This window comes from Vicia villosa, linkage group LG3 (assembly GCF_029867415.1).
Source record: "Vicia villosa cultivar HV-30 ecotype Madison, WI linkage group LG3, Vvil1.0, whole genome shotgun sequence".
Taxonomy (NCBI): Eukaryota; Viridiplantae; Streptophyta; class Magnoliopsida; order Fabales; family Fabaceae; genus Vicia; species Vicia villosa.
The window spans coordinates 213,509,725-213,534,127 of record NC_081182.1 but is presented as its reverse complement, the minus strand read 5'-3'; positions in this window follow the sequence as shown (position 1 = coordinate 213,534,127).

The following is a 24,403-nucleotide window of genomic DNA, read 5'->3' as shown; positions in this document are numbered from 1 at the left end:
TATTACATCTGGAATATCTTTCCCTTCTCCAAAAACTTAGATTATCATATGCAATTTTTGGAATATCTTTCCCTTCTCAAAAAAACTTGGACTATCATATGCAATTTCTTAAATTTATTTCCCTTCTCCAAAAACGTGGACAATCATATGCAATTTCTGAAATTGCTTTCCCTTCTCCAAAAACGTGGACTATCATATACAATTTTGGAATTTCTTTCCCTTCTCAAAAACTTGGACTATCATATGCAATATCTGGAATTTCTTTTCCTTCTCCAAAAACATGGACTATCATATGCAATTTCTGGAATCTCTTTCCCTTCTCCAAAAAGTTGGACTATCATATGCAATTTCTTAAATTTCTTTCCCTTCTCCAAAAACATGGACTAACATATGCAATTTCTGAAATTTCTTTCCCTTCTTCAAAAAGGTGGACTATCATACGCAATTTTCGGAATTTCTTTCCCTTCTCCAAAAACGTGGACTATCATATGTAATTTCTGGAACTTCTTTCCCTTCTCCAAAAAAGTGGACTATCATATGCAATTTTTGGAATTTCTTTCCCTTCTCCAAAAATGTACTATCATATGCAATTTCTAAAATTTCCTTCCCTACTTCAATAACGTGGACTATCATATGCAATTTTTAAAATTTCTTTCCTTTCTTCAAAACGTGGACTATCATATGCAATTTCTAAAATTTCTTTCCCTTATCCAAAAACGTGGACTATCATATGCCATTTCTAAGATTTCTTTCCCTTCTTCAAAAATGTGAACTATCATATGCAACTTTTGGAATTTATTTCACTTCTCCTAAAACTTTGACTACCATATGTAATTTTTGGAATTTCTTTACCTTATCAAAAAAGTGGACTATCATATATAATTTTAGGATTTCCTTTCCCTTTTAAAAACATGGACTGTCATATGCATTTCCAAATTTTCTTTCCCTTCTTGAAAAACGTGGACTATCATATGCAATTTCTAGAATTTATTTCTCTTCTCCAAAAACCGGGGACTATCATATGCATTTTCTGGAATTTCTTTCCCTTCTCCAAAAACGTGGACTATCATATGCAATTTCTAGAATTTCTTTCTCTTCTCCAAAAACATGGACTATCATATGCAATTACTAAAATTTCTGTCCCTTCTCCAAAAACATGGACTATCATATGCAATTTCAGAATTTGTTTCCCTTCTCCAAAATCATGGATTATCGTATGCAACTTTTAGAATTTCTTTCCCTTCTCCAAAAACATGGTCTATCATATGCAATTTTTGGAATTTCTTTTCCTTTTCCAAAAACGTGAACTATAATATTCAATTTCTGGAATTTCATTCCCTTTTCCAAAAACTTGGACTATCATATGCAATTTCTAAAATTTCTTTCCCTTCTCCAAAAACGTGGACAATCATATGCAATTTCTGAAATTTCTTTCCCTTCTCAAAAAACGTGGACTATAATATACAATTTTCGGAATTTCTTTCCCTTCTCAAAATACATGGACTATTATATGCAATTTTTGGAATTTCTTTTGCTTCTCCAAAAACGTGGACTATCAGATTCATGTTCTGGAATCTCTTTCCCTTCTCCAAAAACTTGGACTATCATATGCAATTTCTTAAATTTATTTCCCTTCTCCAAAAACGTGGACTAACATATGCAATTTCTGAAATTTCATTCCCTTCTTCAAAATGGTGGACTGTCATACGCAATTTTCCAAATTTCTTTCCCTTCTCAAAAAACATTGACTATCATATGCAATTTTTGGAATTTCTTTCCCTTCTCCAAAAAACGTGGACCATTATATGTAATTTCTGGAATTTCTTTCCCTTCTCCAAAAACAGTGACTATCATATGCAATTTTCGGAATTTCTTTCCCTTCTCAAAATACATGGACTATTATATGCAATTTTTGGAATTTCTTTCCCTTCTCCAAAACCATTGACTATCATATGTAATTTCTAAAATTTCTGTCCCTTCTTCAATAGCATGGACTATCATATGCAAGCTCTAAAATTTCTTTCCCTTCTTCAATAACGTGGACTATAACATGCAATTTCTAAAATTTCTTTCCCTTATCCAAAGACGTGGACTATCGTATGTAAATTATGGAATTTCTGTCTCTTCTCCAAAAACGTGGACCATCATATGTAATTTCTGGAATTTCTTTCCCTTCTCCAAAAACGTGGACTATATCACATGCAATTTTCGGAATTTCTTTCCCTTCTCAAAAAACGTGGACTATCATATGTAATTTCTGGAATTTCTTTCCCATTTCCAAAAACATATATTATCATATGCATTTTCTGGAATTTCTTTCCCTTCTCTAAAAACGTGGACTATCATATGCAATTTCCAGAATTTGTTTCCTATCTCCAAAAACGTGGACTTTCATATGCAATTTTTGGAATTTCTTCCCTTCTCCAAAAATGTGTACTATCATATGCAACTTCTAAGATTTCTTTCCCTTCTCAAAATATGTGGACTATCATATGCAACTTTTGGAATTTATTTCGCTTCTCCAAATGCTTTGACTACCATATGTAATTTTAGGAATTCCTTTCCCTTTTAAAAACATGGGCTATCATATGCAATTTCCAAATTTTCTTTCCCTTTTTCAAAAACGTGGACTAACATATGCAATTTCTAGAATTTATTTCCCTTCTCCAAAAACATGGACTATCATATGCAATTTTTGGAATTTCTTTCCCTTCTCCAAAAAGGTGGACAATCATATTCAATTTCTAGAATTTGTTTCCCTTCTCCAAAAACATGGACTATCATATGCAATTACTAAAATTTCTTTAACTTCTCCAATAACATGGACTATTATATGCAATTTCGGATATTTTTTTCCCATTTCCAAAATCGTGGACTATCATATGGAACTTTTGGAATTTCTTTCCCTTCTCCAAAAACATGGTCTATCATATGCAATTTTTGGAATTTCTTTTCCTTCTCCAAAAACGTGGACTATCATATGCAATATCTGGAATATCTTTCCCTTCTCCAAAAACTTAGATTATCATATGCAATTACTTAAATATCTTTCCCTTCTCCAAAAACTTGGACTATCATATGCAATTTCTTAAATTTATTTCCCTTCTCCAAAAAAGTGGACAATCATATGCAATTTCTGAAATTGCTTTACCTTCTCAAAAAACGTGGACTATAAAATACAATTTTCGGAATTTCTTTCCCTTCTCAAAATACTTGGACTATTATATGCAATATTTGGAATTTCTTTTCCTTCTCCAAAAACATGGACTATCATATTCAATTTCTGGAATCTCTTTCCCTTCTCCAAAAAGTTGGACTATCATATGCAATTTCTTAAATTTCTTTCCCTTCTCCAAAAACATGGACTAACATATGCAAGTTCTGAAATTTCTTTCCCTTCTTCAAAAAGGTGGACTATCATACGCAATTTTCGGAATTTCTTTCCCTTCTCCAAAAACGTGGACCATCATATGTAATTTCTGGAACTTCTTTCCCTTCTCCAAAAAAGTGGACTATCATATGCAATTTTTGGAATTTCTTTCCCTTCTCCAAAACCATGTACTATCATATGCAATTTCTAAAATTTCCTTCCCTACTTCAATAACGTGGACTATCATATGCAATTTTTAAAATTTCTTTCCTTTCTTCAATAACGTGGACTATCATATGCAATTTCTAAAATTTCTTTCCCTTATCCAAAAACGTGGACTATCATATGCCATTTCTAAGATTTCTTTCCCTTCTTCAAAAATGTGAACTATCATATGCAACTTTTGGAATTTATGTCACTTCTCCTAAAACTTTGACTACCATATGTAATTTTTGGAATTTCTTTACCTTATCCAAAGTGGACTATCATATATAATTTTAGGATTTCCTTTCCCTTTTAAAAACATGGACTGTCATATGCATTTCCAAATTTTCTTTCCCTTCTTGAAAAACGTGGACTATCATATGCAATTTCTAGAATTTATTTCCCTTCTCCAAAACCGGGGACTATCATATGCATTTTCTGGAATTTCTTTCTCTTCTCCAAAAACGTGGACTATCATATTCAATTTCTAGAATTTCTTTCTCTTCTCCAAAAACATGGACTATCATATGCAATTACTAAAATTTCTGTACCTTCTCCAATAACATGGACTATCATATGCAATTTCAGAAATTTTTTCCCTTCTCCAAAATCATGGATTATCGTATGCAACTTTTAGAATTTCTTTCCCTTCTCCAAAAACATGGTCTATCATATGCAATTTTTGGAATTTCTTTTCCTTTTCCAAAAACGTGAACTATAATATTCAATTTCTGGAATTTCATTCCCTTTTCCAAAAACTTGGACTATCATATGCAATTTCTAAAATTTCTTTCCCTTCTCCAAAAACGTGGACAATCATATGCAATTTCTGAAATTTCTTTCCCTTCTCAAAAAACGTGGACTATAATATACAATTTTCGGAATTTCTTTCCCTTCTCAAAATACATGGACTATTATATGCAATTTTTGGAATTTCTTTTGCTTCTCCAAAAACGTGGACTATCAGATTCATGTTCTGGAATCTCTTTCCCTTCTCCAAAAACTTGGACTATCATATGCAATTTCTTAAATTTATTTCCCTTCTCCAAAAACGTGGACTAACATATGCAATTTCTGAAATTTCATTCCCTTCTTCAAAATGGTGGACTGTCATACGCAATTTTCCAAATTTCTTTCCCTTCTCAAAAAACATTGACTATCATATGCAATTTTTGGAATTTCTTTCCCTTCTCCTTAAACGTGGACCATTATATGTAATTTCTGGAATTTCTTTCCCTTCTCCAAAAACAGTGACTATCATATGCAATTTTCGGAATTTCTTTCCCTTCTCAAAATACATGGACTATTATATGCAATTTTTGGAATTTCTTTCCCTTCTCCAAAACCATGGACTATCATATGTAATTTCTAAAATTTCTGTCCCTTCTTCAATAGCATGGACTATCATATGCAAGCTCTAAAATTTCTTTCCCTTCTTCAATAACGTGGACTATAATATGCAATTTCTAAAATTTCTTTCCCTTATCCAAAGACGTGGACTATCGTATGTAAATTATGGAATTTCTGTCTCTTCTCCAAAAACGTGGACCATCATATGTAATTTCTGGAATTTCTTTCCCTTCTCCAAAAACGTGGACTATATCACATGCAATTTTCGGAATTTCTTTCCCTTCTCAAAAAACGTGGACTATCATATGTAATTTCTGGAATTTCTTTCCCATTTCCAAAAACATATATTATCATATGCATTTTCTGGAATTTCTTTCCCTTCTCTAAAAACGTGGACTATCATATGCAATTTCCAGAATTTGTTTCCTATCTCCAAAAACGTGGACTTTCATATGCAATTTTTGGAATTTCTTCCCTTCTCCAAAAATGTGTACTATCATATGCAACTTCTAAGATTTCTTTCCCTTCTCAAAATATGTGGACTATCATATGCAACTTTTGGAATTTATTTCGCTTCTCCAAATGCTTTGACTACCATATGTAATTTTAGGAATTCCTTTCCCTTTTAAAAACATGGGCTATCATATGCATTTCCAAATTTTCTTTCCCTTTTTCAAAAACGTGGACTAACATATGCAATTTCTAGAATTTATTTCCCTTCTCCAAAAACGGGGACTATCATATGCAATTTTTGGAATTTCTTTCCCTTCTCCAAAAAGGTGGACAATCATATTCAATTTCTAGAATTTGTTTCCCTTCTCCAAAAACATGGACAATCATATGCAATTACTAAAATTTCTTTAACTTCTCCAATAACATGGACTATTATATGCAATTTCGGATATTTTTTTCCCATTTCCAAAATCGTGGACTATCATATGGAACTTTTGGAATTTCTTTCCCTTCTCCAAAAACATGGTCTATCATATGCAATTTTTGGAATTTCTTTTCCTTCTCCAAAAACGTGGACTATCATATGCAATATCTGGAATATCTTTCCCTTCTCCAAAAACTTAGATTATCATATGCAATTACTTAAATATCTTTCCCTTCTCCAAAAACTTGGACTATCATATGCAATTTCTTAAATTTGTTTCCCTTCTCCAAAAAAGTGGACAATCATATGCAATTTCTGAAATTGCTTTACCTTCTAGAAAAACGTGGACTATAATATACAATTTTCGGAATTTCTTTCCCTTCTCAAAATACTTGGACTATTATATGCAATATTTGGAATTTCTTTTCCTTCTCCAAAAACATGGACTATCATATTCAATTTCTGGAATCTCTTTCCCTTCTCCAAAAAGTTGGACTATCATATGCAATTTCTTAAATTTCTTTCCCTTCTCCAAAAACATGGACTAACATATGCAAGTTCTGAAATTTCTTTCCCTTCTTCAAAAAGGTGGACTATCATACGCAATTTTCGGAATTTCTTTCCCTTCTCCAAAAACGTGGACCATCATATGTAATTTCTGGAACTTCTTTCCCTTCTCCAAAAAAGTGGACTATCATATGCAATTTTTGGAATTTCTTTCCCTTCTCCAAAACCATGTACTATCATATGCAATTTCTAAAATTTCCTTCCCTACTTCAATAACGTGGACTATCATATGCAATTTTTAAAATTTCTTTCCTTTCTTCAATAACGTGGACTATCATATGCAATTTCTAAAATTTCTTTCCCTTATCCAAAAACGTGGACTATCATATGCCATTTCTAAGATTTCTTTCCCTTCTTCAAAAATGTGAACTATCATATGCAACTTTTGGAATTTATGTCACTTCTCCTAAAACTTTGACTACCATATGTAATTTTTGGAATTTCTTTACCTTATCCAAAGTGGACTATCATATATAATTTTAGGATTTCCTTTCCCTTTTAAAAACATGGACTGTCATATGCATTTCCAAATTTTCTTTCCCTTCTTGAAAAACGTGGACTATCATATGCAATTTCTAGAATTTATTTCCCTTCTCCAAAACCGGGGACTATCATATGCATTTTCTGGAATTTCTTTCTCTTCTCCAAAAACGTGGACTATCATATTCAATTTCTAGAATTTCTTTCTCTTCTCCAAAAACATGGACTATCATATGCAATTACTAAAATTTCTGTACCTTCTCCAATAACATGGACTATCATATGCAATTTCAGAAATTTTTTCCCTTCTCCAAAATCATGGATTATCGTATGCAACTTTTAGAATTTCTTTCCCTTCTCCAAAAACATGGTCTATCATATGCAATTTTTGGAATTTCTTTTCCTTTTCCAAAAACGTGAACTATAATATTCAATTTCTGGAATTTCATTCCCTTTTCCAAAAACTTGGACTATCATATGCAATTTCTAAAATTTCTTTCCCTTCTCCAAAAACGTGGACAATCATATGCAATTTCTGAAATTTCTTTCCCTTCTCAAAAAACGTGGACTATAATATACAATTTTCGGAATTTCTTTCCCTTCTCAAAATACATGGACTATTATATGCAATTTTTGGAATTTCTTTTGCTTCTCCAAAAACGTGGACTATCAGATTCATGTTCTGGAATCTCTTTCCCTTCTCCAAAAACTTGGACTATCATATGCAATTTCTTAAATTTATTTCCCTTCTCCAAAAACGTGGACTAACATATGCAATTTCTGAAATTTCATTCCCTTCTTCAAAATGGTGGACTGTCATACGCAATTTTCCAAATTTCTTTCCCTTCTCAAAAAACATTGACTATCATATGCAATTTTTGGAATTTCTTTCCCTTCTCCTTAAACGTGGACCATTATATGTAATTTCTGGAATTTCTTTCCCTTCTCCAAAAACAGTGACTATCATATGCAATTTTCGGAATTTCTTTCCCTTCTCAAAATACATGGACTATTATATGCAATTTTTGGAATTTCTTTCCCTTCTCCAAAACCATGGACTATCATATGTAATTTCTAAAATTTCTGTCCCTTCTTCAATAGCATGGACTATCATATGCAAGCTCTAAAATTTCTTTCCCTTCTTCAATAACGTGGACTATAATATGCAATTTCTAAAATTTCTTTCCCTTATCCAAAGACGTGGACTATCGTATGTAAATTATGGAATTTCTGTCTCTTCTCCAAAAACGTGGACCATCATATGTAATTTCTGGAATTTCTTTCCCTTCTCCAAAAACGTGGACTATATCACATGCAATTTTCGGAATTTCTTTCCCTTCTCAAAAAACGTGGACTATCATATGTAATTTCTGGAATTTCTTTCCCATTTCCAAAAACATATATTATCATATGCATTTTCTGGAATTTCTTTCCCTTCTCTAAAAACGTGGACTATCATATGCAATTTCCAGAATTTGTTTCCTATCTCCAAAAACGTGGACTTTCATATGCAATTTTTGGAATTTCTTCCCTTCTCCAAAAATGTGTACTATCATATGCAACTTCTAAGATTTCTTTCCCTTCTCAAAATATGTGGACTATCATATGCAACTTTTGGAATTTATTTCGCTTCTCCAAATGCTTTGACTACCATATGTAATTTTAGGAATTCCTTTCCCTTTTAAAAACATGGGCTATCATATGCATTTCCAAATTTTCTTTCCCTTTTTCAAAAACGTGGACTAACATATGCAATTTCTAGAATTTATTTCCCTTCTCCAAAAACGGGGACTATCATATGCAATTTTTGGAATTTCTTTCCCTTCTCCAAAAAGGTGGACAATCATATTCAATTTCTAGAATTTGTTTCCCTTCTCCAAAAACATGGACAATCATATGCAATTACTAAAATTTCTTTAACTTCTCCAATAACATGGACTACTATATGCAATTTCGGATATTTTTTTCCCATTTCCAAAATCGTGGACTATCATATGGAACTTTTGGAATTTCTTTCCCTTCTCCAAAAACATGGTCTATCATATGCAATTTTTGGAATTTCTTTTCCTTCTCCAAAAACGTGGACTATCATATGCAATATCTGGAATATCTTTCCCTTCTCCAAAAACTTAGATTATCATATGCAATTACTTAAATATCTTTCCCTTCTCCAAAAACTTGGACTATCATATGCAATTTCTTAAATTTGTTTCCCTTCTCCAAAAAAGTGGACAATCATATGCAATTTCTGAAATTGCTTTACCTTCTCAAAAAACGTGGACTATAATATACAATTTTCGGAATTTCTTTCCCTTCTCAAAATACTTGGACTATTATATGCAATATTTGGAATTTCTTTTCCTTCTCCAAAAACATGGACTATCATATTCAATTTCTGGAATCTCTTTCCCTTCTCCAAAAAGTTGGACTATCATATGCAATTTCTTAAATTTCTTTCCCTTCTCCAAAAACATGGACTAACATATGCAAGTTCTGAAATTTCTTTCCCTTCTTCAAAAAGGTGGACTATCATACGCAATTTTCGGAATTTCTTTCCCTTCTCCAAAAACGTGGACCATCATATGTAATTTCTGGAACTTCTTTCCCTTCTCCAAAAAAGTGGACTATCATATGCAATTTTTGGAATTTCTTTCCCTTCTCCAAAACCATGTACTATCATATGCAATTTCTAAAATTTCCTTCCCTACTTCAATAACGTGGACTATCATATGCAATTTTTAAAATTTCTTTCCTTTCTTCAATAACGTGGACTATCATATGCAATTTCTAAAATTTCTTTCCCTTATCCAAAAACGTGGACTATCATATGCCATTTCTAAGATTTCTTTCCCTTCTTCAAAAATGTGAACTATCATATGCAACTTTTGGAATTTATGTCACTTCTCCTAAAACTTTGACTACCATATGTAATTTTTGGAATTTCTTTACCTTATCCAAAGTGGACTATCATATATAATTTTAGGATTTCCTTTCCCTTTTAAAAACATGGACTGTCATATGCATTTCCAAATTTTCTTTCCTTTCTTGAAAAACGTGGACTATCATATGCAATTTCTAGAATTTATTTCCCTTCTCCAAAACCGGGGACTATCATATGCATTTTCTGGAATTTCTTTCTCTTCTCCAAAAACGTGGACTATCATATTCAATTTCTAGAATTTCTTTCTCTTCTCCAAAAACATGGACTATCATATGCAATTACTAAAATTTCTGTACCTTCTCCAATAACATGGACTATCATATGCAATTTCAGAAATTTTTTCCCTTCTCCAAAATCATGGATTATCGTATGCAACTTTTAGAATTTCTTTCCCTTCTCCAAAAACATGGTCTATCATATGCAATTTTTGGAATTTCTTTTCCTTTTCCAAAAACGTGAACTATAATATTCAATTTCTGGAATTTCATTCCCTTTTCCAAAAACTTGGACTATCATATGCAATTTCTAAAATTTCTTTCCCTTCTCCAAAAACGTGGACAATCATATGCAATTTCTGAAATTTCTTTCCCTTCTCAAAAAACGTGGACTATAATATACAATTTTCGGAATTTCTTTCCCTTCTCAAAATACATGGACTATTATATGCAATTTTTGGAATTTCTTTTGCTTCTCCAAAAACGTGGACTATCAGATTCATGTTCTGGAATCTCTTTCCCTTCTCCAAAAACTTGGACTATCATATGCAATTTCTTAAATTTATTTCCCTTCTCCAAAAATGTGGACTAACATATGCAATTTCTGAAATTTCATTCCCTTCTTCAAAATGGTGGACTGTCATACGCAATTTTCCAAATTTCTTTCCCTTCTCAAAAAACATTGACTATCATATGCAATTTTTGGAATTTCTTTCCCTTCTCCTTAAACGTGGACCATTATATGTAATTTCTGGAATTTCTTTCCCTTCTCCAAAAACAGTGACTATCATATGCAATTTTCGGAATTTCTTTCCCTTCTCAAAATACATGGACTATTATATGCAATTTTTGGAATTTCTTTCCCTTCTCCAAAACCATGGACTATCATATGTAATTTCTAAAATTTCTGTCCCTTCTTCAATAGCATGGACTATCATATGCAAGCTCTAAAATTTCTTTCCCTTCTTCAATAACGTGGACTATAATATGCAATTTCTAAAATTTCTTTCCCTTATCCAAAGACGTGGACTATCGTATGTAAATTATGGAATTTCTGTCTCTTCTCCAAAAACGTGGACCATCATATGTAATTTCTGGAATTTCTTTCCCTTCTCCAAAAACGTGGACTATATCACATGCAATTTTCGGAATTTCTTTCCCTTCTCAAAAAACGTGGACTATCATATGTAATTTCTGGAATTTCTTTCCCATTTCCAAAAACATATATTATCATATGCATTTTCTGGAATTTCTTTCCCTTCTCTAAAAACGTGGACTATCATATGCAATTTCCAGAATTTGTTTCCTATCTCCAAAAACGTGGACTTTCATATGCAATTTTTGGAATTTCTTCCCTTCTCCAAAAATGTGTACTATCATATGCAACTTCTAAGATTTCTTTCCCTTCTCAAAATATGTGGACTATCATATGCAACTTTTGGAATTTATTTCGCTTCTCCAAATGCTTTGACTACCATATGTAATTTTAGGAATTCCTTTCCCTTTTAAAAACATGGGCTATCATATGCATTTCCAAATTTTCTTTCCCTTTTTCAAAAACGTGGACTAACATATGCAATTTCTAGAATTTATTTCCCTTCTCCAAAAACGGGGACTATCATATGCAATTTTTGGAATTTCTTTCCCTTCTCCAAAAAGGTGGACAATCATATTCAATTTCTAGAATTTGTTTCCCTTCTCCAAAAACATGGACAATCATATGCAATTACTAAAATTTCTTTAACTTCTCCAATAACATGGACTATTAAATGCAATTTCGGATATTTTTTTTCCCATTTCCAAAATCGTGGACTATCATATGGAACTTTTGGAATTTCTTTCCCTTCTCCAAAAACATGGTCTATCATATGCAATTTTTGGAATTTCTTTTCCTTCTCCAAAAACGTGGACTATCATATGCAATATCTGGAATATCTTTCCCTTCTCCAAAAACTTAGATTATCATATGCAATTACTTAAATATCTTTCCCTTCTCCAAAAACTTGGACTATCATATGCAATTTCTTAAATTTGTTTCCCTTCTCCAAAAAAGTGGACAATCATATGCAATTTCTGAAATTGCTTTACCTTCTCAAAAAACGTGGACTATAATATACAATTTTCGGAATTTCTTTCCCTTCTCAAAATACTTGGACTATTATATGCAATATTTGGAATTTCTTTTCCTTCTCCAAAAACATGGACTATCATATTCAATTTCTGGAATCTCTTTCCCTTCTCCAAAAACTTGGACTATCATATGCAATTTCTTAAATTTCTTTCCCTTCTTCAAAGACATGGACTACCATATGTAATTATTGGAATTTCTTTACCTTATCCAAAGTGGACTATCATATATAATTTTAGGATTTCCCTTCCCTTTTGAAAACATGGACTGTCATATGCATTTCCAAATTTTCTTTCCCTTCTTGAAAAACGTGGACTATCATATGCAATTTCTTGAATTTATTTCCCTTCTTCAAAACCGGGAACTATCATATGCAATTTCTGGAATTTCTTTCTCTTCTCCAAAAACCTGGACTATCATATTCAATTTCTAGAATTTCTTTCCCTTCTCCAAAAACATGGACTATCATATGCAATTACTAAAATATCTTTACCTTCTCCAATAACATGGACTATCATATGCAATTTCGAAAAAAAAATTCCCTTCTCCAAAATCGTGGATTATCTTATGCAACTTTTAGAATTTCTTTCCCTTCTCCAAAAACATGGTCTATCATATGCAATTTTTGGAATTTCTTTTCCGTCTCCAAAAACGTGGAGTATCATATGCAATTTCTGGAATTTCATTCCCTTTTCCAAAAACTTGGACTATCATATGCAATTTCTTAAATTTCTTTCCCTTCTCCAAAAACATGGACTAACATATGCAATTTCTGAAATTTCTTTCCTTTCTCAAAAAACGTGGACTATAATATACAATTTTCGGAATTTCTTTACCTTCTCAAAATACATGGACTATTATATGCAATTTTTGGAATTTCTTTTCCTTCTTGGAAAAAGTGGACTATCATATTCATCTTCTGGAATCTCTTTCCCTTCTCAAAAAACTTGGACTATCATATGCAATTTCTTAAAGTTCTTTCCCTTCTCCAAAAACGTGGACTAACATATGCAATTTCTGAAATTTCTTTCCCTTCTTCAAAAAGGTGGACCATCATACGCAATTTTCGGAATTTCTTTCCCTTCTCAAAAAACATTGACTATCATATGCAATTTTTGGAATTTCTTTCCCTTCTCCAAAAAACGTGGACCATCATATGTAATTTCTGGAATTTCTTTCCCTTCTCCAAAAAAGTGGACTATCATATGCAATTTTTGGTATTTCTTTCCCTTCTCCAAAACCATGTACTATCATATGCAATTTTCTAAAATTTCTGTCCCTTCTTCAATAACGTAGACTATCATATGCAATTTCTAAAATTTCTTTCCCTTCTTCAATAACGTGCACTATCATATGCAATTTCTAAAATTTCTTTCCCTTATCCAAAAACGTGGACTATCATATGCCATTTCTAAGATTTCTTTCCCTTCTCCAAAAATGTGAACTATCATATGCAACTTTTGGAATTTATTTCACTTCTCCAAAAACTTTGACTACCATATGTAATTTTTTGAATTTATATACCTTATCCAAAGTGGACTATCATATATAATTTTAGGATTTCCTTTCCCTTTTAAAAACATGGACTGTCATATGCATTTCCAAATTTTCTTTCCCTTCTTGAAAAACGTGAACTATCATATGCAATTTCTAGAATTTATTTCCCTTCTCCAAAACCGGGGACTATCATATGCAATTTCTGGAATTTCTTTCTCTTCTCCAAAAACGTGGGCTATCATATTCAATTTCTAAAATTTCTTTCCCTTCTCCAAAAACATGGACTATCATATGCAATTACTAAAATTTCTTTACCTTCTCCAATAACATGGACTATCATATGCAATTTCGGAAATTTTTTTCCCTTCTCCAAAATCGTGGATTATCGTATGCAACTTTTAGAATTTCTTTCCCTTCTCCAAAAACATGGTCTATCATATGCAATTTTTGGAATTTCTTTTCCTTCTCCAAAAACATGGAGTATCATATGCAATTTCTGGAATTTCATTCCCTTTTCCAAAAACTTGGACTATCATATGCAATTTCTTAAATTTCTTTCCCTTCTCCAAAAACATGGACAATCATATGCAATTTCTGAAATTTCTTTCCCTTCTTAATAAACATGGACCATAATATACAATTTTCGGAATTTCTTTCCCTTCTCAAAATACATGGACTATTATATGCAATTTATGGAATTTCTTTTCTTTCTCCAAAAACGTGGACTATCAGATTCAATTTCTGGAATCTCTTTCCCTTCTCCAAAAACTTGGACTATCATATGCAATTTCTTAAATTTCTTTCCCTTCTCCAAAAACGTGGACTAACATATGCAATTTCTAAAATTTCATTCCCTTCTTCAAAATGGTGGACTATCATACGCAATTTTCGGAATTTCTTTCCCTTCTCAAAAAAAAATTGACTATCATATGCAATTTTTGGAATTTCTTTCCCTTCTCCAAAAACGTGGACCATTATGTGTAATTTCTGGAATTTCTTTCCCTTCTCCAAAAACGTGGACTATCATATGCAATTTTTGGAATTTCTTTCCCTTCTCAAAATACATGGACTATTATATGCAATTTTTGGAATTTCTTTCCCTTCTCCAAAACCATGGACTATCATATGCAATTTCTAAAATTTCTGTCCCTTCTTCAATAACATGGACTATAATATGCAATTTCTAAAATTTCTTTCCCTTCTTCAATAACGTGGACTATCATATGCAATTTCTAAAATTTCTTTCCCTTATCCAAAGACGTGGACTATCATATGCAAATTATGGAATTTCTTTCTCTTCCCCAAAAACGTGGACCATCATATGTAATTTCCGGAATTTCTTTCCCTTCTCATAAAACGTGGACTATATTATATGCAATTTTCGGAATTTCTTTCCCTTCTCAAAAAACGTGGACTATCATATGTAATTTCTGGAATTTCTTTCCCATTTCCAAAAACCTAGATTATCATATGCATTTTCTGGAATTTCTTTCCCTTCTCTAAAAACGTGGACTATCATATGCAATTTCCAGAATTTGTTTCCTTTCTCCAAAAACGTGGACTTTCATATGCAATTTCTGGAATTTCTTCCCTTCTCCAAAAATGTGTACTATCATATGCAATTTCTAAGATTTCTTTCCCTTCTCCAAAAATGTGGATTATCATATGCAACTTTTGGAATTTATTTCGCTTCTCCAAATTTGACTACCATATGTAATTTTTGGAATTTCTTTACCTTATCCAAAGTTGACTATCATATGTAATTTTAGGAATTCCTTTCCCTTTTAAAAACATGGGATATCATATGCATTTCCAAATTTTCTTTCCCTTCTTCAAAAACATTGACTATCATATGCAATTTCTAGAATATATTTCCCTTCTCCAAAAACGGGGACTATCATATGCAATTTTTTGAATTTCTTTCCCTTCTCCAAAAAGATGGACTATAATATTCAATTTCTAGAATTTGTTTCCCTTCACCAAAAACATGGACAATCGTATGCAATTACAAAAATTTCTTTACCTTCTCCAAAAACATGGACAATCATATGCAATTACTAAAATTTCTTTACCTTCTCCAATAACATGGACTATTAAATGCAATTTCAGATATTTTTTTCCCTTCTCCAAAATCGTGGACTATCATATGCAACTTTTGGAATTTCTTTCCCTTCTCCAAAAACATGGTCTATCTTATGCAATTTTTGGAATTTCTTTTCCTTCTCCAAAAACGTGGACTATCATATGAAATATCTGGAATATCTTTCCCTTCTCCAAAAACTTAGATTATCATATGCAATTTCTTAAATATCTTTCCCTTCTCCAAAAACATGGACTATCATATGCAATTTCTGAAATTTCTTTCCCTTCTCAAAAAACGTGGACTATAATATACAATATTCGGAATTTCTTTCCCTTCTCAAAATACGTGGAATATCATATGCCATTTTTGGAATTTCTTTTCCTTCTCTAAAAACGTGGACTATCATATTCAATTACTGGAATTTCTTTCCCTTCTCCAAAAACTTGGACTATTATATGCAATTTCTTAAATTTCTTTCCCTTCTCCAAAAATGTGGACTATCATATGCAATTTCTGAAATTTCTTTCCCTTCTTCAAAAACGTGGAATATCATACGCAATTTTCGGAATTTCTTTCCCTTCTTAAAAAACATGGACTATCATATGCAATTTTTGGAATTTCTTTCCCTTCACCAAAAACGTGGACCATCATATTGAATTTCTGGAATTTCTTTCCCTTCTCAAAAAACATGGACTATCATATGCAATTTCTAGAATTTATTTCCCTTCTCCAAAAACGTGGAATATCGTATGCAATTTCTAAAAAGTTTGTCCCTTCTTCAAAAACGTGGACTTTCATATGAAATTTCAAGAATTTATTTCCTTTCTCCAAAAACGTGGACTATCATATGCAATTTCTAAGATTTCTTTCCCTTCTCCAAAAACGTGGATTACCATATGCTATTTTTTGAATTTATTTCGCTTCTCCAAATACTTGGACAATCATATGCAATTTTTGGAATTTCTTTACCTTATCCAAAAACATGGTCTATCATATGCAATTTTTGGAATTTCTTTCTGTTCTCCAAAAACGTGGACTATCATATGCATTTTTTGGTATTTCTTTCCCTTCTCCAAAAACTTGGACTATCATATACAATTTCTTGAATTACTTTCCCTTCTCGAAAAATGTGGACTATCATATTCAATTTCAAGAATTTGTTTCCATTCTCCAAAAACATGGACTATCATATGCAATTACTAAAATTTCTTTACTTTCTCCAATAACATGGAGTATCATATCCGATTTCGGAAAAAAAATTTCCCTTCTCCAATATCATGAACTATCATATGCAACTTTTGGAATTTCTTTCCCTTCTCCAAAAACATGGTCTATCATATGCAATTTTTGGAAATTCTTTTCCTTTTCCAAAAACTTGGACTATCATATGCAATTTCTGGAATTTCTTTCCCTTCTCCAAAAGCTTGGACTATAATAGGCAACTTCTTTAATTCCTTTCCCTTCTCCAAAAACGTGGACTATCATATGCAATTTCTAAAATTTCTTTCCATTCCCAAATAACGTGGAATATAATATACAATTTTCGGAATTTCTTTCCCTTCTCAAAATACATGGACTATCATATGCAATTTTTGGAATTTCTTTTCCTTCTCCAAAACATGGTCTATCATATGCAATTTTTGGAATTTCTTTTCCTTCTCCAAAAACGTGGACTATCATATGCAATTTCTAGAATTTCTTTCCCTTCTCCAAGAATGTGGACTATCATATGCAATATCTAAAATTTCTTTCCCTTCTCAAAAAACGTGGATTATCATATGCAATTTCTAAAAATTCATTCCCTTCTCAAAAAACGTGGATTATCATATGATATTTTTGGAATTTATTTCCCCTCTCTAAAAATGTGGACTATTGTAAGCAATTTCTAAAATTTTTATCCCTTCTTCAAAAATGTGGACTATCATATGCAATTTCTAAAATTTCTTTCCCTTGTCAAAAAAACGTGAATTATCATATGCAATTTTTGGAAATACAAACAGTACAGAAACATGGCCAAGTGACTAATCAGCAACAAAGATGAGCTATCTCGTCTGAAACACTCGGCTTTAGGAAAATTGGGCTTTGATCTGTCTTCAGCCACTCTGTTCTGGCAAAGGATTAGTGACAACATTGGGACCCATATCCTTGAAAGAGAGCATCTTTGATCTCACCAACTCTTGAACTCTTTCCTTCAGAGGAAAACATCTTTCTAAATCATGGCCTGCTGCACCTTGATGGAAAGGACAATGGAGATCAGATCTGAAACCATCAGGGAGAGGATTTCGAGGAGGCGGCATAGCTCTTGTTGTAATCAACCCTTTCTGGACCAAAGCAGGGTACAGTTCTGTATAAGTCATGGGGATAGGATCAAAGTCGATCCTATTACGAATCTGATTTTGTTTAGCAGCTTGAGGTTGAGGAGCTTGAACTTGCACAGGAGCGACAGCGGCTACATAAGGTTGATCACCATTTTGAGGTCTACGACGAGATCCCCTTCTGTCATCTGACCCAGCATTAGTCTCATTCTCTTTCTTCTTGTGGAATTTTCCATAAGGTTTCTTCGATCCACCAGAGGATTCAGCAACATTAGCAACCTTCCCATTCTTGATTCCTTCTTCGAGTCTCTGGCCAATAGTAACCAAGTCTGTGAAGTTTGAGGACACACTACCAATCATTTTCTCCCAGTAGAAAGGGGAGAGAGTATCCATGAACATTCCAGTCAATTCTTTCTCAGCCAATGGTGGTTCAACTTGGGAAGCCAATTCTCTCCAACGTTGAGCGTATTCTTTGAAAGATTCCTTTTCCTTCTGAGCCATGTTCTGAAGTTGACGACGGTCAGGTGCCATATCCAGATTATACTTGTATTGTTTCATGAATGCATCAGCTAAATCTTGGAAGTTTTGAACACAACCCTTTTCCAAACTCATGTACCATTTCAACGAAGCTCCACTTAAACTGTCTTGAAAGCAATGAACGAGCAAATTCTGGTTGTTGGTGTAAGCAGTCATCTTTCTGTAGTACATGGTCAAATGACTCCTTGGACAAGTATGCCCCTTGTACTTCTCAAACTCGGGAACTTTGAACTTGGACGGCATGACAAGATTTGAAACAAGACTCATATTATCAGCATTCACACTAAAGAAATTGCTTCCTTCCATGGCTCTTAGCCTCTTTTCCAATGCCTGATATTGCTCACGGACTTCTTCAACTTCACCACAATCTCCTTGGCTAACACTTCGAGAACCAACAGAACGGTAATCATAGAGAGGATTGTCATAGCGAACTGGAACAGCTTGAGCAGTAGTATGAACAACAGGTGGAGGTTCAGAAAAGACCGGAGGTTGGAATATCTGCCTCGAAGTTTGACCCACCATAGAAGCATTGACATATGTTGGAGAGAAATTCTCAGGTAACCCAAATTCTGGCCAAGTAGAAGGTGGCTTCTGAACTTGTAAAGGATCAACAACAGCAGTGGAGACTTCGGAAATAACAGTCCTCTGAGGGGGATTAGTCCTAGCCATCAACACTTGCATCATCTCGGTAAGCTTAATCATGCCTGATTTCAACTCATCAATTTCCATTCTGACTTCCATGTTATGTTTCTCTTGATCTGCCATTCTTTGTCTAACAGCAGCTCTAGTTCCGTACTTGTGTGGAGGAATCAGCTTGACAGTAGACAGACAAATTCTGAAGATGGAGACAGACAAGGATAAGTTTTTTGGACAACCTGGATGTATGTATGCAAATGATGCAATTGTTGTTGTCTCTTTTTATTTATTTGATTTTCAAGGAATTCAAGTGAATGCATGGATGTATGGTTTATGCATCAATCACAATCAAGATCACACATGTTCGCACAAACAGAGCTCAAAGGTTCGACGTCACGAGCATGGAGTCAAAGTTAAGAACCACCCACAAAGGTATGTACTAGGGAATTTTGTACCTGACGAACGGGTTCTACAACGGTTCCCAGAGTCTTCAGTCTTCTATCGGATACTATCGGCTCGCACAATTGCTCATGGGCGCCAATAATATGCCTAAAAAGACCTCGTCTGAGTGTAGCATCGCATGACAACAAGCTCAAATTGGTACTTGACCTTGTTTCTGCGCTACATCCTAAAAAGGCTTAGATGGGTTAAAAGGGTTCTAGGTCATTCAGCTTCTACGGACACTCACTATTGAAAGTAATAGCGTTATCACGATAGTTCGTAACAACCTCTACTACCTTCCATGAGGCCTCCACTGATTGGGGTTCCACCATATGATGCTCATGTTAAGGATTGCTCCTGACATGCAACTATTGGTCTTACCACCTCCTATCTCAAGTTACTCACCAAAGTCCGGGTTAGGACTTTATCTCATCACAGAGGAACCATCGAGCACCAAAAAAAGAAAAAAAGAAAATAAACAAACAAAGCACACAATAATATATACAAATAAAACACACAGATAAACAAAAATAGGCTTAACACACTTAAAACTGGATCCCCGGTGAAGTCGCCATTTTTCCTGTAGCGGGGAAAATCTGAGATCAGAGCCATAGGATTGACTCGAATCAATATTTCAGTGAAAGTCGCCACCGCGCTTTATTGTTTCCAAAGGAAAAGGGAAAAGAACGAATAAAACCCAAAGTTTGTTTTTTTTAAAACAAAAAAGAAGAGATCTTAGGTACGGGTGTTGTTTATACAAGGGGAAGGTTTTAAGCACCCCTCATATCTGTGGTACTCCACAGGAACCTTTTTGAAAATCTGTGTCGTGTGTGCTAAAAAAGGGTTTGTTTTTATTTTTAAAATAAGCTCGGCAAAGCGTTAAGCTTTGTGCCTACATACCTCCTCGGTGCAATGGAGAAGTCAGAGCTAATGTAGTTCCGCTTAAAAGGGAAAACATTTTTAAAAAACGAATAAACACTTTATCGTCGTCGGAGAGAAATACTCAGCCATTGATCTTGAGCATGAGAACAAATGAGTTCTTTGCATCGCAAATGAAAGAAGGGCTCCAACTCGGATAAAATCGACGAGTATGCCACTAGCTCTCTCACGCGGAAAAGATCTCATTATATCAATCAATTTCAAAATCGTGGGGTATAACCACTCGTTTCGACAATTAACAGTGTCTAAACTTTTGAAGAAAAAGAGGAAACGGCCACTAAGGGCAAAAGATGTTTTAAAGAAAACGTTTTGAAAATGATTGCAAACATAAGAAGGTTTTGGAAAAAGGGAGAAGATTTTGAAAATTTAAGAAGTGGGAGGAGATGAAGAGGCTAACCTAGTGCATAAAATAAAAGCTAAGGAAAGAAACGGTCTAACCGAAATAAGAAGCCAACACTTGACATTATGAGTCAAGGTAGATTTCCCATCCTTTGGAATATCAATACTAAACCATCACATTACCACTTGGGGATCCAGATGAAATTATTATCTTAGCACCACTTTGCATTAAGCACATTAAAATTCTGACGAAAATCGGGCAGAGTAACGGCTGTTTTCAGGTAAAATCCTTATATCAATGCCTTGGAATTAACCATCAAGGGCTTTCAAGGAAGTACCTGCACATACAAACAAACAACAATCCAATGCCAGACAGACAGAATAACAGTAAAGTAACAACATCATAGGGGTCCAGGGGCACTAAGTCCATAAGTCCGAATCTCCAAAATGCTAGGGATAGTAACCAATAGTCCAAAAGAGAACATTAAATGTTTTTTAGATTTTTGTTATTTATTAGTGTTTTGGCATAAAAATAAAGTATGGTCCAAGTGGACAAAAGAAAAATAGCGGAAGCATAAACATACGTCCAAATGGACAAAAGGAAAATGGCGGAATGTAAATATGATGAAATGATAAAATAAAGCGATAAAGCGAGAAATATAAAGAGCGGTATAGTAAATTGCGGAAATTAAAGTCAATTGTTAGATGTTAAAGATAACCATCTTGAAACTTGTCAAGTATGTTATCAAAGTTAGTAATAAAGATCGATGGTGAGTGAATGATGTTCTCGGATTTAAATTCAATGGGGTTTATCAGAAGCTTGATAAAATCATAGCGACTACACGATAAAAACCTCCACAAGTCTTAAATCAACCGCATACAATTCTCTTCCATATTTGATCCTTTTGATTCGGGACACGAAATATTGCGCTATGTTAAGCAGATCGCCAAGTGATTTATGTAGAAATCACCCTACAACGAGGCCGGTCAAAACTTTATGTGCTAATGCATGCGAGAGAAGTGATATGTAGATCACTCTCCGAAAGCAATACCGCACGAAAATAAAAATGGTGAGTGATCTAGTCTTTACCAAGAATCCATAAGAATTCTCAAGGTATTAAGACTTTCATCGATCAAAATAAAGAGAAACAAAAGATGGAACCACATTAAAAGCTCCTTTCATCCATAATTTCAATCACTTAATTTTGCGGATTTGGATTCTCATCCTATCGACGCCCTAACTCCATTGAAATTAGAGAGAAATTAGGCCTCTAACTTGTGATTCAAAGAAAATATCAAAAGAATGGAGTAGAAGATGAGTTAGAACCAAAAACAAGTCAAAAACCACAAAAACAAGCATTTTGTCCAGATGTAAATCGATTTGCACAGAGTGTAAATCGATTTGCATAACTCTGTTTTCAAAATCTGCACAGTTTTCAGTTGTGTAAATCGATTTGCACAAGATGTAAATCGATTTGCACAACACAGTTTTCAAAAAAACAGCAAAATAAAGAGAAGAAAACTTGTTTAAACATAAAACCAAACACCTTGTGATCTTGAATCAATTTGTGCACGAAAATGTATCAAGTAAGCCAGCAAAACTCATCAATGTAGCACCAAAAGTGCATCAAGCATAAACAACAATGGATCACATCTTGAATTATGGAATGGATCTAGAATTTTACCAAATCTTTCACAAACTTTGAATCTTCTTCAAGAACACACAACCACAAGCCTTGATCTCTCACAATTGATGAAGAAAAGTAGTGTTTATGTTGAGGTTTAGCTCCAAATTAGTGAGGTTCAAGATGTGACTCACTAATTTGTGTGGAAGAAAAAGAGCTTTGAGTGATGGGTTTGGAAGAGGTGAGGAGAGAATTTGCAATAAGTTTCTTGGCTATCAAAGCTTGAAAAATTATGAGGGGAATGCCTCAATTTATAGCACTTAGGCTTGGGAAATTTTGTGGCTTGGAGTTAGGATTGGAAAATAGAATTAGGCTTGGAAAAAGGATTTGGAGCCAAAAATGAGATCCAATGGTCTTGATGCAATCACATGAGGGTTTATGATTAGATGATGTAGGAAATCAAATGTAAGAACCAAGTCATGCTTCCCATGCTTGCAAATGATGTCAACACTTTCAAAAGCTGAAATTTGCCTTCATTTTTCCAAATTCGCACTGGTGCAATCGATTTGCATCTTATGCAAATCTATTTACATAGCTGAAAAGGGCAAAATCTGGGGGAAAAACAGTTATGCAAATCGATTTGCACCTTATGCAAATCGATTTGCACTGATGGCAGAAGCAAAATCTGGGCAAAATCAGTTGTGTAAATCGATTTACACCTTATGCAAATCGATTTGCACAGTGAAAATGTTGAAAAATGACCTTTTTGATGGATACTTTGACTTGGTACCTACAAAACACAAACATACAAAAGCACGAGGCAATATTTTTGTATTTTGGTTAGTAAAACAATATATACAAAACTAAAACATTGGTGCTTGATGATCCCTCTTGCAGATGAAGTGAGCATAACACCGAGAGCAGAGCTTTAAGATGAAACTCTTGCTTGATGATTGATATGCAAATGATGTATGATCTTAGGGTCAAAAATTGGGGTATGACATTTCCCTTCTCCAAAAAATGTGGATTATCATATGTAATTTCTAAAATTTATTTCCCTTCTCCAAAAACGTGGATTATCATATGCAATTTCTGGAATTTATTTCCCTTTTCATAAAACATGAACTAGCATATGAAATTTCTTACCCATCTCGAAAAACATGGATTATCATATGCAATTTCTGGAATTTTATTTCCCTTCTCCAAAAACGTGAACTATCATATGCAATTTCTAGAATTAGTTTCCCTTCTCCAAAAACGTGGACTTTCATATGAAATTTCAAGAATTTCTTTCCTTTCTCAAAAAACGTGGACTATCATATGCAATTTCTAAGATTTCTTTCCCTTCTCCAAAAACATGGACTATCATATGCAATTTTTGGAATTTATTTCGCTTCTCCAAATACTTGGACTATCATATGCAATTTTTGGAATATCTTTACCTTATCCATAGTGGACTATCGTATGCAATTTTAGGAATTCCTTTCCTTTTTAAAAACATGGACTATCATATGCAATTTCTAAAATTTATTTACCTTCTCCAATAACATGGAGTATCATATGCAATTTCTGAAAATTCTTTTCCTTCTCCAAAAACGTGACAATCATATGAAATTATTGTAATTTCATTCCCTTCTCCAAAAACATGGTCTATCATATGCAAATATTGGAATTTCTTTCCCTTCTAAAAAAACGTGGACTATCATATGCAATTTTTGGAATTTTTTTACCTTATCCATAGTGGACTATCGTGTAAAATTTTAGGAGTTCCTTTCCTTTTTAAAAACATGGACTATCATATGCAATTTCTAAAATTTCTTTACCTTCTTCAATAACATGGACTATCATATGCAATTTCT